The 17730-nt window shown below is 43.7% G+C and overlaps 1 pseudogene; it reads right to left on the bottom strand.

Annotated features, from left to right (window-relative positions):
• Positions 1 to 17730, bottom strand: part of LOC134949966 (transcription factor SPT20 homolog) — a 52012-nt pseudogene that overhangs the window by 13276 nt on the left and 21006 nt on the right.

Consider the following 17730-nt stretch of genomic DNA (forward strand, 5'->3'; position numbering starts at 1 on the left):
TGCGTGGAACCGATGGTTGCGAGGTTGGATCCCAGCATGTGACGTCTGTCGCAGTGCTGGGATCACGGCTACATGCAGGAGGCGTGTCTTTTACATGCCCCTCCTTCAGATCAGACAGAAATACAAAGCTGCTTGCATGCAGTATTGCATTTCCATCCATCTTGTAATCAGGCCCAATATCATCCAAAAATGGTTATTAATATTTTTGTTTCCAAATCAGCTTTGCTGTTGGGCCAGGTCTGTGCCTATACGGAGACAAGCAGCAGGTTTGTTTGTGGAATCAAGAAAGAATAAAAAACCCATTAGCTTTGCCTGATCAGAGTCGCGCACAAACTTTGCAGGCAAATTTGATGTTTACGAAGTTGAGCAATATTTCACAGCTGCACATGCGCAACAAGTCCTAAAATCCCTACTGCACATGGATTACACAGAGTGTACGCACAAAGGTGCTGCTGCAATTCAGATGGATGGTAACAGAGATGTCTTGGAAAAGTCCTGCGCGCTTACGGTCGGTTACTGTGAGATGTCTTAGTGCACACAAGGAGATGGTCCATTTTATGGGTGGGTCGACTCGGTGAAAGTGGTTGCGTGCACAGCCAAAGGCATAGGAGGCCATACTTCGATGGAGAAACTACACCTGCCATATATCCGGTATAACTCCATGGTTAACCGATTGTGGTATCTAATGATACAACAATCGGTATTACAGCATGTAGGACGCTGAAATTGGGCGTCTTAGTCCTTGCACCTACATTCGTTTGGCTGTACACAAGGGGGGGAGTTTGAAGCAGCTTTTGCATAAATTCTGCTGCCGATATATGGCGGACGTATTAAGGATTAACGTAAAATGGTGTCATTCTGAGTTGATTGCTAGCTGCCGTTGTTCACAGCACAGCAATCAGGAAAAAAATCGGCATTTCTGTGCATGCGTATGCACCGTAATGCGCAGGCGCATCGTACGGGTACAATGAGCATTGTAGGTTTGCACGAAGTGTTACGAACATTCCAGTCGCACGGCTGAACGCAGGAAGATTGACATGAAGTGGGCGTTTCTAAGTGTCAACTGACCGTTTTCAAGGAGTGCTTAGAAAAACGCAGGCATGGCAGAAAAAACGCAGGCGTGGCTGGGCGTTCGCTGGACGGGTGTGTGATGTCAAAAGCCGTCCCTCCGTTGTTAGAATCAACGCACACGAGGAGTAACTACAGGGCTGGTCTTGTTTTGCACAAAAAGATTTTGCAGGCGCTCTGCTGCACAGGCGTTCGCACTTCTGCAAAGCGAAAATACACTCCCCAGTGGGCGGAGACAATGTGTTTGCACGGCTGCTAAAAACTGCTAGCGAGCGATCAACTCGGAATGACCCCCAACGTGCGTTATTTATATAGTATTTACATTTTCAACTTATTTTTGCCTAAACATTAGATGTATTCCATCTATGGTGGCCAATCACAGTATTGGGATCGTCAGGATCCCGGGATTTAGGCCAAAAATTGGCCGGGATTCAATCCCAGGATTGGAGTTTGTGTGTGCTGGGGTGGGTTGCGCAGGTCCGGGGAAGGGGGGCTGAAGATTTTAATTTTAAAATCTTCAACCCAATCCCCGGAATCCCGGGATTGACCATTTTTCAATCCCGATACCCGGGATTGAAAAAAAGGCCCGGAATTGGCCTCCCTAATTCCATCATAAATATTTAAGATATTTGCCAAATAAGGCAAAAAATATGGCACACAAATACTGTAAGGCAAATAATATAACACTTTCAGCATAAGAATATAATAAAACAATTGTATTTGTGTGCTTTGGAAGTGCAGAGGATGACACCTTGAGATCACAGTTTAAGAAACCAGACAATAAGAACATTCTCGCGTTACATTAGAAATATTGTATAATTCTCCCTTGGAATGTGCTCTAGAAGCCAGCAGCAAAAGGGAATGTTTACTGTATTAGGGAGAAAAAATAAATAATAAAAAAGGTTTTAATGTGATCCAAAATTAGAGAAGAGAATACAGTATGTAAAATAATAATTTGCCACCAACACCATACCCCCCAGACTCCTTCAACAATGCCCCTATAGTCCTGCAAGCATTGAAGCATATTGGGCAAGTAATGGAGCCCAAGGAATTTGATATGCAGGCAGTTTTTGTACTAAGTAGGCTTTTATTCATTCTACCATTCACACAATATTGGTTTTGCTTTTATCCAACCTAGAATAAAGCCATTTTCTACATACTGTATGAGCAAAGCAGCACCTGGTTTCTAGGAAGAGTTGTGGAATTAACTTGAAGGCACCTTTTACCACAACTTGAATTTATCGATGTACAAGCACGGTAAGCTCTGGTCAAGCTGAATTTAGATGTTTGGGATTGTATGAATGAGCTTCCCCACTTCCCTCCACAATCACTGGAGGTGACGATAAGACCCCCACATCTAGAAAAAGCTCCCACTAACACCAGAGACAGATATGGGATGCATTTGATGAATAAGAACCTACTCTAGCCTGTTTACAAGACTAAACAGGGACTAAAAAGTAGAAGTCCATCAGACCAGATACTTCAGAGAACTTGGACCTCTAAATGTTGAAGGGAAATTAAAGAACTGAAGAATAATGTCTCATCTGAAAACAGCGGCATTGTCACAGGTGGTACAGCATGTTGGCAGCTACTGTCTAACATTCAAAGATGGATCCTGCTTGCCTGTGGCCAGATGGATGGATCCAAGGACAAAGTCCATGGGAAAAAGAGCAGAGTGGTTGTTAGATAATGCCAGGAAAGCAGAGCAGGAATGGCAATCAGACAAAGCCCTCTTGCAAACTCCAGGAAATCATTTGGCAAAGCAACCACTTTACATCCCCCCAGATTGCAAAGGATTGATCGCAGACCAGAAGTGGGTGGAGATTCTGCTCCATTCTTTTTCTCAAAGTTCATCTGAACAGGACCTTAGACACACAGCTCCTAACATGGCTCACCTCACAGAGTAGTTGCCCCCATAAGGACCGTAACTTGGTATGTGCGGAGTGTGCCACCGCACATAGGGGGTCATTCAGGCCTAGCTGCTGATGCGGCCCACAGAGCAGTTTGCCAATGAAGGCCCTTGCGCAGCAGCCACATTGTGGCTGTGCAAGCACACACTTTGCAGTCGCATCCTCAATAGATGCAACTGCAATGTGATAGCGGCGGGCATTCGTGGGGTGGTGATGCGGTGTTGGGTAATAGTTTTTATGCAGGATCAAACAGCTCAGTGAGTAGGGTTTTTGACTGGAATGCAACAGGTTATGGGTTTGAATCCTGGGTATGGCAGTGTATTGAAATGTGGTATTAATAAGGGGTATTGTAACTGAATAACAGCGAGCTCTTAATTTAAGTGCATGAATGTGTTATAAAGATGATTTGTGTGTCCAAATTCTGTTGTGCGCCTTCACAAAGAGGGTATGCGGCTTATGTGCCTATTGGAAAAATGGAGGGGAGGGGGCAGTACTCTTTCTGGCACAGGGCACCAAAAAGTCTAGTTATGGCTCTGGCCCTCACATCAGTGGGACTTTGGAATAAATGCTTTTTATTTGCATGACCATGATGTTAGATATGTGACGGTGGGCTTAGATAACAGCAGAGGGTATTCAGCCATGTGTTGTATTATCACAGATGATAGATGTAGCAGATACATGTTCCCCTGACACAACTCTCAGCATTGGACCTCTGACAAGGGCCACAATAAACCTCCAGTCCATGCTCATTGGTCCATTGACATTGCCATCAGACTTGTCAGCTGAGTTTTTCCACCAGAAATTCTTCCTTTGATGTTTGCATGATCCATTTAAAACACAAAATTGCAAAGTTGTTGTTTCTTGAGTTTGATTTCTCTTCTAGTAAAGATCAAGGATTACTGAGTTATTTAATACATCTTGTTTTCTAACTGTCACAGGCCATCACTGAATATCTTCTCACTAATAAGGAAAATAATGGTTGCTTGCGTAAGGTTAATTAGCATGTTATGTAAATTAGGCATACCACTCAGGTTTTTTTCTCTTTAAATGGCAAGTTAAGTAGCTTTTCCAGCATGCATCAGATAATTATTGTTCTAAGCTATCCGCCTACAGACCATTATCTTCTTTTTAATATCTCTCTGGAGGACAAACAATAATGACTGCCAAAGGGTCGCAGCTCTCAGTATATCTTGCATACTTGCAGACTCTCCTTGAATGTTAGGGAGACTCCCTGTAATAGTGATGATCTCCCCCAATTCCCTGCAGAAACTAGAAATCTCATTTAGGCTGGGCACATCACAATGATGAAGTCAGCAATTGAGGAATTTCTCTGTGCAGTGTATTAGGGGTGGCTGTATGTGCAAACTGTGGTTGCAATAGGGGATTACCTTAGTGCATACATTAACTAGAAGATGAAACATTGTAATCCTAGTCTACAGATATACATTAGCTATAATACAACGCTAGGAATATTTGCAGGCATGTTGTAGTTACCGTATGACAAGATCAAGACTTCATGAGTACATTAGTTTTGGTGGTTTACATGGGATCCGGTCTGAAGATCGACAGTGTCTAGGTCGACAATGTTTAGGTCGACCACTATAGGTCGACAGTCACTAGGTCGACATGGATGGAAGGTCGACAGGGTTTCTAGGTCGACATGTGCTAGGTCGACAGGTCTAAAGGTCGACATGAGTTTTTCACATTATTTTTTTTTTTGGATTTTTTCATACTTAACGATCCACGTGGACTACGATTGGAACGGTAAAGTGTGCCGAGCGAAGCGAAGGCACCATGCCCGAAGCATGGCGAGCGAAGCGAGCCATGCGAGGGGACGCGGTGCACTAATTTGGGATCCCGGTCACTCTACGAAGAAAACGACACCAAAAAAAAAATTCCTCATGTCGACCTTTAGACCTGTCGACCTAGCACATGTCGACCTAGAAACCCTGTCGACCTTCCATCCATGTCGACCTATAGTGGTCGACCTAAACATTGTCGACCTAGATACTGTCGATAAAACGAACCACACCCGGTTTACATATGATGATAATGATTGGTGGATGGTAAGAAAATTGGTGATCATTTGGTGGCTGCCACAGTAGTGGCCATTTGGTGCTCATCCACCCCTAGCCACTGCCCTGGCAAAAGCTGTCACTTTAATTCGCATTGATCTTTGGTATGGAGCTCATGTCCAGGCGACTTCACTTGGTTAAATCACCCAGAAAAAAAATCCTTATACAGGGATAATAACGAATGTTAATTTTCAGAGACATATCAGAACAAATATGCCCAGAAGTCTCATAGACCCTGTTCTTGACCACCATGATATCCTCTAGCTGTAAACGCTGTTGACCAAGTGACAGAGTTATATATAGTGATATAAAATGGCCATAGTTATGAGCCGGAAGAAACACAAAGGTCAAATGAAGAGAACATAAAATGATTTCATTTTATGCTCAGTTTGTGGGAAATAAATGTGTTTGTTGAGGTACCCAGTTCTGGAAAATAACTGTATAGTTATGAATAATCGTCCCGGTTCCATCCTGTTCTTTTGGAGTTTAATTAGAATTTCCAGCTTTATTGTTATTTATTGACTTTCCATGGCCAGCTCACTTGTTTCATTTTGTGCTAATATAGTGAGGCTGCATTATACTGCGTATGATCCAGTCCCCTCTGTATGGGGGGGTGATTACCCCGGGGCTCAGCAACACCGGTGATTCCTATTGTAGAAATGTCTTACATTAACAACAGCTGGAATACATTATTCACTCACTTATCTGTGTAGCAGGAGATTAAGTTCATGCCACAGAGTATCTTGGAGGTCATGCCTACATGCACAGAGGTCAAAGGTGAAGAGCAATATGTATGTATGTACAGGTCACAAAGCCTGAGCTACACGGCTGAACTTTTTAAACAGCCACATGAAATGGGTAGCAGTTGATTTACTGACATTATACCAACATGTCAAAATGCCGACATACGTTTTTAAGGAATTTTTGTCCAAAATCAGACTTGGTCACACTTTACCATCCCAGTGAACCTGATGCGAGGGGACGCGAAACACTTACACAGTGTCCATGTCGACCTATGTCCACATTGACACCATAAATAAACAGAAAAACTCATGTCGGCATTTCAAATGTCGGTATTCTGACTATGTCGGCATTTTAAACATGTCAGCATAATGAATATCTGTATTTTGACTGTGTCGGTATTTTGACTTTCGGTCAATGGCTGTTGGGATTATGATTGTCGCTATTGTGTCCGTCGGTAAATCATAATGAACCCCATGAAATGTTTAGTGTAATAGCAGACACTTCTTGTGTATATACAGATTACATTAATAAGCAGGTACAGTATGTCTTAGTATTCATCTTTAATGCATGAATAACCACAAGCATGGCACATAGATGACAACTAGAACTTCAGAGGTGGCGTGTATTAACCGCCACTCCTTGTTATCCCCCCCACCCTCCCCCAAATTGTTGCTGGCTGTCAATCACTCTTCATCTAAATACACACGGTGACTGCTGTCACAAAGTCACATGCACAGACAGACTCAGACACATGCCAGGTAGACAAAACATCTGAAGACGAACCATAGCTTCACCACTGCCCGCTGACAACCTCTCCCTAGCCCCTCCTCCATACATTAGCCCCTCCTCCATACACTTTGTGGCAGCATGTATGGAGGTGGGGCTATGGAGAGGTTGTCCGTGGCGGGGAGTTGTCAGGGTCACTGTCATACAATTTATACATAAATACCCAACAACCTGTGTGTCTGTGGCAAAAAAATACTACTTGTACTGTATATAAAAAGCACTACCGCTATCCTAATACCTATATTTTTCAGTTTGTGAATATTCCATATATAGTTCCAAATATAGTGCTGAGCCCACACAGTGTGACCTAGTTCTTCATTCTTAGACTGGGAAGGGCAGGCAGGGTGTGACTACTATGACTGGGAAGGGCAGGCAGGGTGTGAGCATTGTGACTGGGAAGGGCAGGCAGGGTGTGACTACTATGACTGGGAAGGGCAGGCAGGGTGTGAGCGCTGTGACTGGTGTCAAAGTCAGAAAAATATCACTATGCACACTGCCATATTTGCACCTCATATGTGTCCCTGCTGCGCATGCGTGCGCTCTCCCGTGCGTGCGCATACTCGCTGTTGCGGGCACCCGCAGGCGCACGGTATGCGCATTTACGGTAGAGATTGTGTGCATCTAGCGGGCGACTCTTTCGTTACATATTTTCACCATATAATGTATTTTGTAGATTATGGTCCCTTTGATAGAATCTGAAAGTTTGGTTAATGTAGAATGTTCATGGACGGAGAAATCCCTCTTTGTTTGATACGAAGGGTCAGACAGGAGTAATACAGTGGTGTTTAGTATCCATCGGAAGAGTATTTAATTAGCAATATTCCGGTGTTGGTTTGAAGCGAATTAATCGCTCGTGCGAATAGTTATGGACATAAGAAGTTTATGTCCATTTACTATTATTTGCACTTACTTATCCATGCGGCGGGAAACCTAGTTTCCCACCCACCTGAGCAGTTGGAAATTGTCACAGCCCACCTGTATGAATCAACCTATGACCTTTTGTTATAATGCGAGGAGGAATTCCTGTGTCCAATGAACAATGAGATTGTAGGGACCATTGAATCGTATTGTGTGTGGGGCATAAATAGACAAGCCGATCACATCCAGCTCTCACTTTTCAACGGTTCTCATTGCTGATAATCGGGAGCTGGATGTCCAGAGGCGCATGCGATCGTTCCCCTTTGTGCGTAAGTTTTTCTCCGCAATCATATTGTATTTCTTGTTATTGTGGGCCATTTCTCTCTCTCTCTCTTCTCCCCTTTCTCTCTTAATTTTCCTGCAAACGTAATTGTATTATATTGTATTTCCTGTGTAGTTATCTGGTTAGTTAGTCTATGTTATATTGTAGTGTGTGACTTGTATTGTATTATTCTTTTTGCAAGTAATAACATTCATATAAGGCGTTAGACCCTAAGCACGGTATCTGTGTATTTGTTATAGTGTTAAATATTCTCAGAGCGTCGGTGACGCTCGAACAGCTTTTAAGTTAATAAGGTTACACTGTGTTGCATCTACACCCTATCTCTACACTAAGGTTTTACTGCATATTACATTGTTTATGGTTTAGATATAAAGGTTTAACATTGTGAGCGTCTGCGCCGCTGGTGATCTCCTCGTGGTCCCGAGCGGCCGCTACGCTATAGCGAACCATTACGTTAGTCAGCAGCCAATAGCGTGCCTGCCTGTGATCTCTTGGCCGTGAGCGAACGTGACGCTTGAGCGTCTCGACCACGGCTAAGTGATTGTTACGCAACGTGCGTACCCTTACGGTACTCCATACGTGAATAGCGTACAGTGTTCTTAGACCTCATAAAGGGTGTTATATAAGATAAATATTTAGCTTTATCAATTGGCGGCTCGTCCTGTCCTTCACATATCTCTGCTAGGTAATTTCAGCAGACATTATCCATCAGCAAAGGGCGGGAGATCATATTCTTCGCAGTGCTGACGGGATAAGCGTCTGCTTCGCTTAGTAAAGGGTGCTGAGGGAATCCGGAACCGGAGGTAAGAACAACACGCTAGTGTCTTTTAAAACTGTTTATTTCTATCTTGCGTACGCACACACGCATATCTGCATTTCTTTTTCGTGTATTTTCATATATCACTCTCCTGTTTGCCATTTTTATAATTGATAAAACGTGCTAAGAGAGATTTGTCGCTATTTCATAGTTAAAGTGTAAAAGTAATATTAAGGGATAAAGTGTAAAGCACACACGCAGCTCTACCTAAAGGTACAAGGAGAGATTGGTGTGGGGTTCAGTAGAGGATCGAGGATCATCTACATTGATAAACGTGTACATTGTGTTACGGTGGACATTGGTTTTGTGTACACGTGTCTCTAACAAAGGGCTGAGACTCACGTACGCAAAGGCCGATGCACGCAGCGTAAATTACGCAACGGAGCGTCTGGGTACGCCCACGTAACTCAAGTCACACGATAGTGTTGATTTTTAACAAGCGAAAAGGTGGCAAGGCGATAAATAACGCAACAGGCAATAAATAGCGCAACAGGCGATAAATAGCGCAACAGGCGATAAATAGCGCAAGTTTATTTTAGTATTCGAAATTTAAATTAACAGATCCTTCTCCAAATTTGCAACACATCTGGTCTAAAGAAAATTTCTGCGCAGAAATAGTAATAGAAACAAAAGTGTATATGTGGTGAGTGAGTGTTTGTTTTTACAATTTTGGGGATTGAACCACAGAAATCATCGAGTTCTCGTGAAGGTACATACGTGTAAGTGACATGCACGGTGGCTAGGGAGGCATCTCTGGTTAAACATAAAATTTGAGCATTAGAGTGTAGCAGACCAGGAGGTATAGCAGACCAGGAGGTCAGACCAGGAGGTCGTATAACAGACCAGGAGGTCTAGGTACAAAGAAGTCCGCTATAGAGACAAGGCACAACACCAAGAAGGGTTGGTGCAACACCCATATAGGTCATAAAAGCTCAGGCTGAAGGAATTCGCAGCTGTTGAATGTCGATTCCACTGGTCGCTCCGTACATAAGATTAGTTGCTTATGTACTGAACGATTGTACCGCACGTAATTGTGTGCATTAGTTAGTAACCTGACCAGTACCATTTGTGTACGAACCCGGTCATAAACGCTATTTGTACATTCTAACGTGATTTGTGTAATTTTTTATTTTTTCAAAAAGGGAAGTTCGCTGGTCACTCAGGAATTATCCGACAACCCCACCTTTACTGGAAAGGGTTAATGCTCTTCGGATCACACTCACATGTTCCAGTAAACGAAGGTTAATAGGGGCCCTGGGTCGAGTACGCCAGCACTATATCAGTGTGTGGGCATATTGGTCGGCGTGGGCGAGTGAGTGAGGTGCTCGGTAAACTTCACCGTCAACCTATCTTTGAATACTTTGGTTTTTTGTAAGGGTTCGCTGAAGACCCTGATATAAAGGTCAGAGGTAGAGCAAGCAACACCTGCAAATTATGGGGGCCAGTTGTTCAGGAAGGGGGCGATCAACCTCGGTTCGGGTTGATTCTGTAAACCGACCAGTCGGGTCGGCAAGGTATGTAATGTGTGAAAAATACGGAAGACACACAGAAATTTTATGTGATGAATGGGAGAAAATGACTGTACATGACGGGGAGAAATTCCCAAGAGTAGGCAGCTTCAGTCCAGAAGTGTTGCAAAATTTAAGGAGAAGGATATGTCTCATTAAATCAGCAAAGAGACGAATCAAACATTATGATTATTTGCAGTTATGGCAACAGGAGGGTGAAATACAGAGAGGATTGGCTCAGGCGGCGGGATCTGGCCCTATCAGGAAACTGATAGCCACGGCCCCGCCGCCACCATACATATCAGGAGAGAAATTGGTTGCGGAGAATGACGCATCAGGGGGTAACAAACAGGCACTTAGCAACTGTATAAATGTTAAGGATAATGTTAATAAGTTAACCCATGCAAGTATTAACCTGTGCAAGTTGTACCCTGTTTTGAACTTTCCCCAGGAGTGTGATCAAGAGGACGAATCGGCAACAATATCGGCGCTCTCTCTAGCAGCCACTATATCAGAAACGACAGTAGGCACGGCCCAACCCATAAGATTAGTAACAAAGCCCCCTAGCGGAGGGACAGGTGAGGTCGTATCAACGGGTAAGTACGGCACCATACACTATGCTGAAACCATTTCACCACAGACTGTAGAATCTACACAGAATGATGTTGTTAAACTTGCTCCCGTGAGGGTAATAGCAGTTCCAAATGGGAAAACGGACACTACAGGAGTCACTCCTATCAGGAACATTGCCATGTACAGCCCGTTTTCCCGAATGGAATTAAGAACCATAGTGTCTGAATTCCCTGATCCTAGAAAAGACTTAGTTGCTAGCCAAAAATACATCAGAGACCTAGGAAACACTTTAGAGCCCAATAACAAAGATTGGCAGATATTGCTGAGGGCTTGTTTACCCTCCAATGTCGACGCAGCTCAATTTTTAGCTGACTGTGGATTGGATCAGGATGTACCTCTTACAGATGTGTACAACAAAGATAACGTAAAAAGAATACATTTACAGTTAAAGGAGTATTTTCCAGCTGTGGCCAAATGGAATAGAATTTTTTCCATTAAACAAAATGAGACAGAAACAGCTGCTGATTATTTTCACCGGGCATTATTAGAAATGGCAAAGTACACTGGCATAGAGGACATTAGGACCAATGCAAACCATCAAGAAGTAGCAGTATCTGTGCTAATGGATGGTTTAAAAGAGGCATTAAAGACCAGGGTACAGACCACACAACCATGTTGGCGAGGTCTGTCGGTGGCTACTTTGAGAGAGGCTGCTATTGATCACGACCGGAATATCACCAGACACAGGGAGTCACAAGGTGATAAGTTAATGTCAGTAAGTATACAGGCCCTGACCACAAAACAGCCTGTGTTTATATCACCAAACCCTGTGGGTAAGTCAAATGTGGTAACATGTTATTTTTGTCATAAACAGGGACACATAGCACGAGACTGTAGAGCGAAAAATTCGCAAAGATCATACCAACCCCCTAGACAACGACACGACACACGACATTGGAAGCAAGGTCCGCAGAGACGGAGTTATGAGCCACATACAGGGGAAACAAAAAGATACCCTCCGAACAGAGACTGGCACGCCTCTGGTAGTTCCCAGCTAACTCCCTCACAAGTAGTTGCTGCCAGCGGGATTCAGGGAGGTCACCATACCCAATAGGGGTGTGGCCATACCTGTAATCTCCAGCCAGTAAAATTGATTGCAAGTCTTGGAAGTGAACCCGAGATTGCAATAGATGTAGCTGGTAAAACATTAAACTTTCTTGTAGATACGGGGGCGGCCAAATCAGTGATAAATTCGACAGTGGGCATGAGAACCACTGGTAAAACAATTCCAGCCATAGGAGTAACGGGAGTAGTCCAGCACTACCCTGTTAGCAAACCAGCCGAGATTACAATAGGGCCTTTACATACCAAGCATTCCTTTTTGCTGGCTGCATCGGCACCGACTAATCTCCTGGGAAGAGACTTATTGTGTAAAATGGGGTGCGTCATTTATTGTACTCCTGAAGGTGTATTCTTGGACATACCTGAGAATCACGCTCAGGAAGTGCGAGACATGTTAGACTCCCCATCAAAATTAATGTCACATACCATTATGACAAGTAGGACTCCATCCCAAGTAGAAGAAATGACATCCCAGATACCAGAGTCACTTTGGACTAAAGATGGACAGGACACTGGATTAATGGCAAACGTAGCTCCGGTAGTTGTACAAGTAAAAGATGGTAGGATAGCTCCAAAAATCCCACAGTACCCTCTGAAGCCAGAGGTGGAGTTAGGAGTATATCCCGTAATAGAGCGCTTGCTACAACAGGGCATTCTGGTAAGAACGTCCAGCACTGCCAATAGTCCCATCTTCCCTGTTAAAAAGAGTGGGGGGAGGGGTTACCGGCTAGTGCAGGATCTAAGGGGGATTAACAAAATAGTTGAGAGTCAGTTCCCTGTAGTGCCAAATCCAGCTGTCATCCTTATGCAAATCCCTCCCACTGCGAAATTTTTCACTGTTATTGACCTCTGCTCCGCTTTCTTTTCGGTACCTCTGCACCCTGACAGCCAATACTTGTTTGCATTCACATACAGAGGAGTCCAATATACATGGACTCGATTACCACAAGGTTTCATAGACAGTCCAAGTATATTTTCCCAGGCTTTGCATGATTGTTTACAGTCTTTCCAACCAGAGAGTGGATCAGTATTAATACAGTACGTGGATGATCTACTACTGTGTTCTGATTCAGTGGAAGCATCCCTGAAGGATACGAAACAGCTCCTGTTTCATCTTTCAGACACAGGACACAAGGTTTCCAAAGACAAGTTACAATTATGCCAAACTAAAGTAAAATACTTGGGACACTGTCTAACACAAGGACTGAGACACCTGACCGCTGATAGAATTCAAGCAATTAGAGACATGACTCTGCCACAAACCCAGCAACAGATCAGAACATTTTTAGGAATGTGTGGGTATTGCCGTAACTGGATCCCAGGATTTTCCATTCTGGCGTTACCTTTGCAGGAGATGGTCTCCTCAAACAAACCTGATCGGATTTCGCATACAGACGAGTCCGAGATGGCATTTGAGAGACTTAAACAGTGCCTAACGCAGGCACCAGCATTAGGTATGCCAGACTATGGGAAACCCTTTGAGCTGTATGGAACAGAAAGTGCTGGTTGCGCGGCAGGCGTCCTAACCCAAAAGCACGGTGATGCCAGCAGGCCAGTAGCATACTACAGCGCTCAGCTAGATACGGTAGCGCGATCCCTCCCCACATGCTTGCGAAGCGTTGCTGCAATAGCATTGCTAGTAACAAAAAGCGAAGATGTAGTGCTAGGTCACAACCTCACAATTCATACACCACATGCAGTGTCAGCCTTGCTAAATTCTGCCCAAACCAGGCACGTCTCATCAGCGCGGTTTACAAGATGGGAATTGGCACTAATGGCCCCCGTAAACATCACCATAAGGAGATGCAGTGCATTAAATCCTGCAACATATCTCCCAGGTGTGCCTGGACAGGCACAAAGGGTGGAGGATGAGAGTGGTGGGGAAGGAGAATTTAATACAACGGAGGACACACATGATTGTATGGAATATTTGTCCCAAAATTTTACCGCAAGGCCTGACATCAGTGACAACCCACTGGAAGATGTAGATCTAACTTTCTACACGGACGGTAGTTGTCACAGACAGTCAGACTCGGGAGACTTGTGTACTGGATATGCAGTCGTAGATGACCAAGGCACCATAGAAGCAGAACCGCTAGGCCCACCTCACTCAGCCCAGGTTGCTGAACTGGTCGCCCTAACCAGAGCATGTGAATTGGCTAAGGGCAAATCAGCCAATATCTACACCGACTCTAGATACGCATTCGGGGTAGTCCATGATTTCGGAGCCCTATGGCGCCTCAGAAATTTCATGACGGCAGCTGGTACACCGATAGCGCATGCAGCTCACATCAAAAGGCTTCTAACAGCGATACAGGAACCCGACAGAGTGGCTGTTATCAAGTGTAAAGCACACACATATAGCCAAGACCCAGTATCACTTGGTAACAGCCGAGCAGACGAAGCAGCTAAGTTAGCAGCTGGTACCCCCAGACAGACAGACACCACACAACTGATGGTATTTAATACCATCAACACACAGAAGTTGTGTGAAATGCTAAATTTGTGTTCCACACAGGAAAAGGCAGTCTGGAAGGCAAAGGGATATGGCCAGGAGTCCTCAGTACTCTGGACGGATGGACATGGTAAACCGGTGGCCCCCAGAGCATATCTCCCATGTTTAGCTGAGGCAGCTCACGGGCTGACTCATCAGGGCAAGGAAGGAATGTGCAAGTTGGTAAGAGCATATTGGTGCGCCCCAGGATTTTCATCTCATGCAGGTAAGAGAGCAATGTCATGCCTTACCTGTTTGAGAAAGAACATCGGAAAGGCAATACCAACAGAACCATCTCATATCCCACCTGCAGGCGGCCCTTTCCAGGTAATACAGATTGACTTTATTCAATTACCCCCTTGTCGAAATTTGAAATATGTACTTGTTTGTATAGATGTTTTTTCAAATTGGGTTGAAGCATTTCCTGCGGCCACAAATACCGCTATGTTTACTGCTAAGAAAATTGTGCAGGAATTTGTATGTAGATATGGTATCCCTAGAATTATCGAAAGTGATAGGGGTACCCATTTTACAGGTGATGTCTTCCAAGGAATGTGTAAGTTGATGGGAATTGATAGCAAGCTGCACACTCCATACCGTCCACAGGCGAGTGCGAAGGTGGAAAGAGTGAACAGCACTATTAAAAATAAACTGAGCAAAGTTATGGCAGAGACAGGATTGACATGGCCAGAAGCTTTACCCATTGTACTGTACAGCATCAGAACCACTCCCAGGTCCCCTCTTAATCTGTCTCCCTTTGAAATCTTGTTTGGTCGACAACCGCATGTTATGATTAACCCTCAGGATGATTTGAATTGTAACAATGAAGTGACTGTAAAATACTTGATTAACATCAGTAAACAGCTAAGGAATCAAAATGATAATTTGAAGTTGGTGATTCCTGATTTACCAGATAGTAATTGTCATGACATTGAACCTGGGGATTATGTAATGATACGGAATTTTCTACGCTCAGGTTGCCTTATTGACATATGGGAAGGACCATACCAAGTCTTATTGACTAGCACTACAGCATTGAAAGTTGCCGAGAGAGAGACTTGGATTCATTCGTCCCATTGTAAGAAGGTTGCTGATCCAGAGAGGTCCCGTGATAAGGAACTGTCAAAGTCAAAAATATTACATAGAGAGAACATACAAACTGCACACATTTAAGTCGCTATACTTGCAAATATGCGCAGCGAGCACAGCAATATATAGTAACACACGCATTTGCTCGGACATGGCACGGAGATGGATTCGGCGCTTGTTTCATACAGTACATGGTTATAATAATGTCGGGCACCAGACATCATGGAGATTTAGAATTGGCTGATGAATTGATGTCATGAATGTGTATTATTTGAACAGAACCAGATGCGCCTGTCATGTTTGGTATTGAAGCAAGCAGATTGATGTGTGGGTTAGTTTGATGCTTGTTATGAAGTTGTGGGACATTGCAGCGGATAGATATGATTATATGTATAAAAGCTAAGATCACTTTGTTAGAACAATGAATGATCAAGCCAACCCTTTTGCCAGTTTTCAGGGCTGAACCTGATCAGCATATACAAAGAGAATAGTGACTCAATCATGAAGGAGAGAGAGAGACCCCTCCCCCAGGAACAGACACACAGGAGAATAGTTCCTGTCTGGGGGGGGGGGCGGGGTCAGTTGTGGGGGCCTCTGAGGACAGATATACTGTAACTCACTCACACAGCTACCTTACACACAGCAAGCATGGCTGGATCATCACCAGGCTCCTTACAAAAGGCTAAGTATCATAATCTCAATATCTCATGGCTGATTGGCATAGAATAGTTTTAAATATGTGTTTGTGGTAAAGTAGTTGTAGAATGATTGGCATAGATTAGTTAGTTTGGAGATACAAATGGCTTAAGGTTAACGAGGTTTGGGCAGTTGTGTGATTGTTGGGTGTTTGTGTTGATACTCTGTGAAGTCTGTGATGAATTGGAACAGTAGACAATCTGTAGCATAGTATTTGTGGTATTTGTTTGCCTATGGTGATTTAAAATAGATTGTGCTGGTTTGTTATAATATATCTTGTTAATCATGAATACCACAATGCAGTACTTTTGAACATGTGCTTGTAGCAATGGCAGGCTGATATGTGTGGTTACATTGTGATCTGGTCTTGTGATGAATATGCTCTGGTTATTGAGATACTGAAGTTGTTTGGAATGTGAAATTGAATAAGATGGTTCTAGGAAGTTGGATTGAAATTGTGAAAGGTGATTTAGATGGTTTGGAATTGTAAAATCAGAACATATGCATTGTTTTGAGGCTTGGACATTTTGGAATAAAATGGAGTCTTGTGTCTTCTGCTATGTGATTGTGGTGTAGCAGAGAGTGCCATGTGTTTGGACCTGCAAATCTAAAATGGCTGCTGCCGGGTATTTTCCCCTCCCCCTTTCAACCATGTGGTGCAGTCTTTGGAATCATGGGAGTTTTCCCAAAATGGAGTCTAGCTTCTGTCCCATGCGGTATTGTAGGGTTGTGTATATAGGGACAGCCAGTATGGGTAAGGTCAAGTATTTTCTCCACAAAGATTCTCAGCATTGACTAACTGCGCAGCGATTGTTCCTCACATGTGTAAGCTTCTCTGGAATCATATTGTTCTTATTGTTATTCTGAGCCATATCTCTCCATATCTCTGTCTCTCTCTCTCTCTTCTCTTTCTCTCTCGTTTCTCTTAAAACGTAATTGTATTGTATTGTATTTCCTGTGTAGTTATCTGGTTAGTTAGTCTATGTTATATTGTAGTGTATGACTTGTATTGTATTAATTCTTTTGCAAGTATAACATTCATAATATATATATAAGGCGTTGGACCCTAAGCCCAGGTATCTGTGTATTTCTTATAGTGTTAAGTATTTTCAGAGCGTCGGTGATGCTCGAACAGCTTTTAAGATAATCAGGCTACACAAGGTTGCATCTACACCCTATCTCTACACTAAGGTTTTGCTGCATAATACACTGTTTATGGTTTAGATATAAAGGTTTAACATTGTGAGCGTCTGCGCCGCTGGTGATCTCCTCGTGGTCCCGAGCGTCCGCTACGCTATAGCGAATCATTACGTTAGTCGGCAGCCAATAGCGTGCCTGCCTGTGATCTCTTGGCCGTGAGCGAACGTGACGCTTGAGCGTCTCGACTACGGCTAAGCGATTGTTACGCAACATGCGTACCTTTACGGTACTCCATACGTAAATAGCGTACAGTGTTCTTAGACCTCATAAAGGGTTTTATATAAGATAAATATTTAGCTTTATCAGAACAGACGGTAGAGGAAGTTGTATCACTGGAGTGTCTGTTCCAGGAGGACTGAGGCGGCACCTGAGCATTGAAAATCACAAGATCAAAAGCAGTTGTCGATTCCCTGTTCCCTTTTATTATTTTTCTCCACTTCCCATCCC

Source organism: Pseudophryne corroboree, chromosome 8 (assembly GCF_028390025.1).
Source record: "Pseudophryne corroboree isolate aPseCor3 chromosome 8, aPseCor3.hap2, whole genome shotgun sequence".
Taxonomy (NCBI): domain Eukaryota; kingdom Metazoa; phylum Chordata; class Amphibia; order Anura; family Myobatrachidae; genus Pseudophryne; species Pseudophryne corroboree.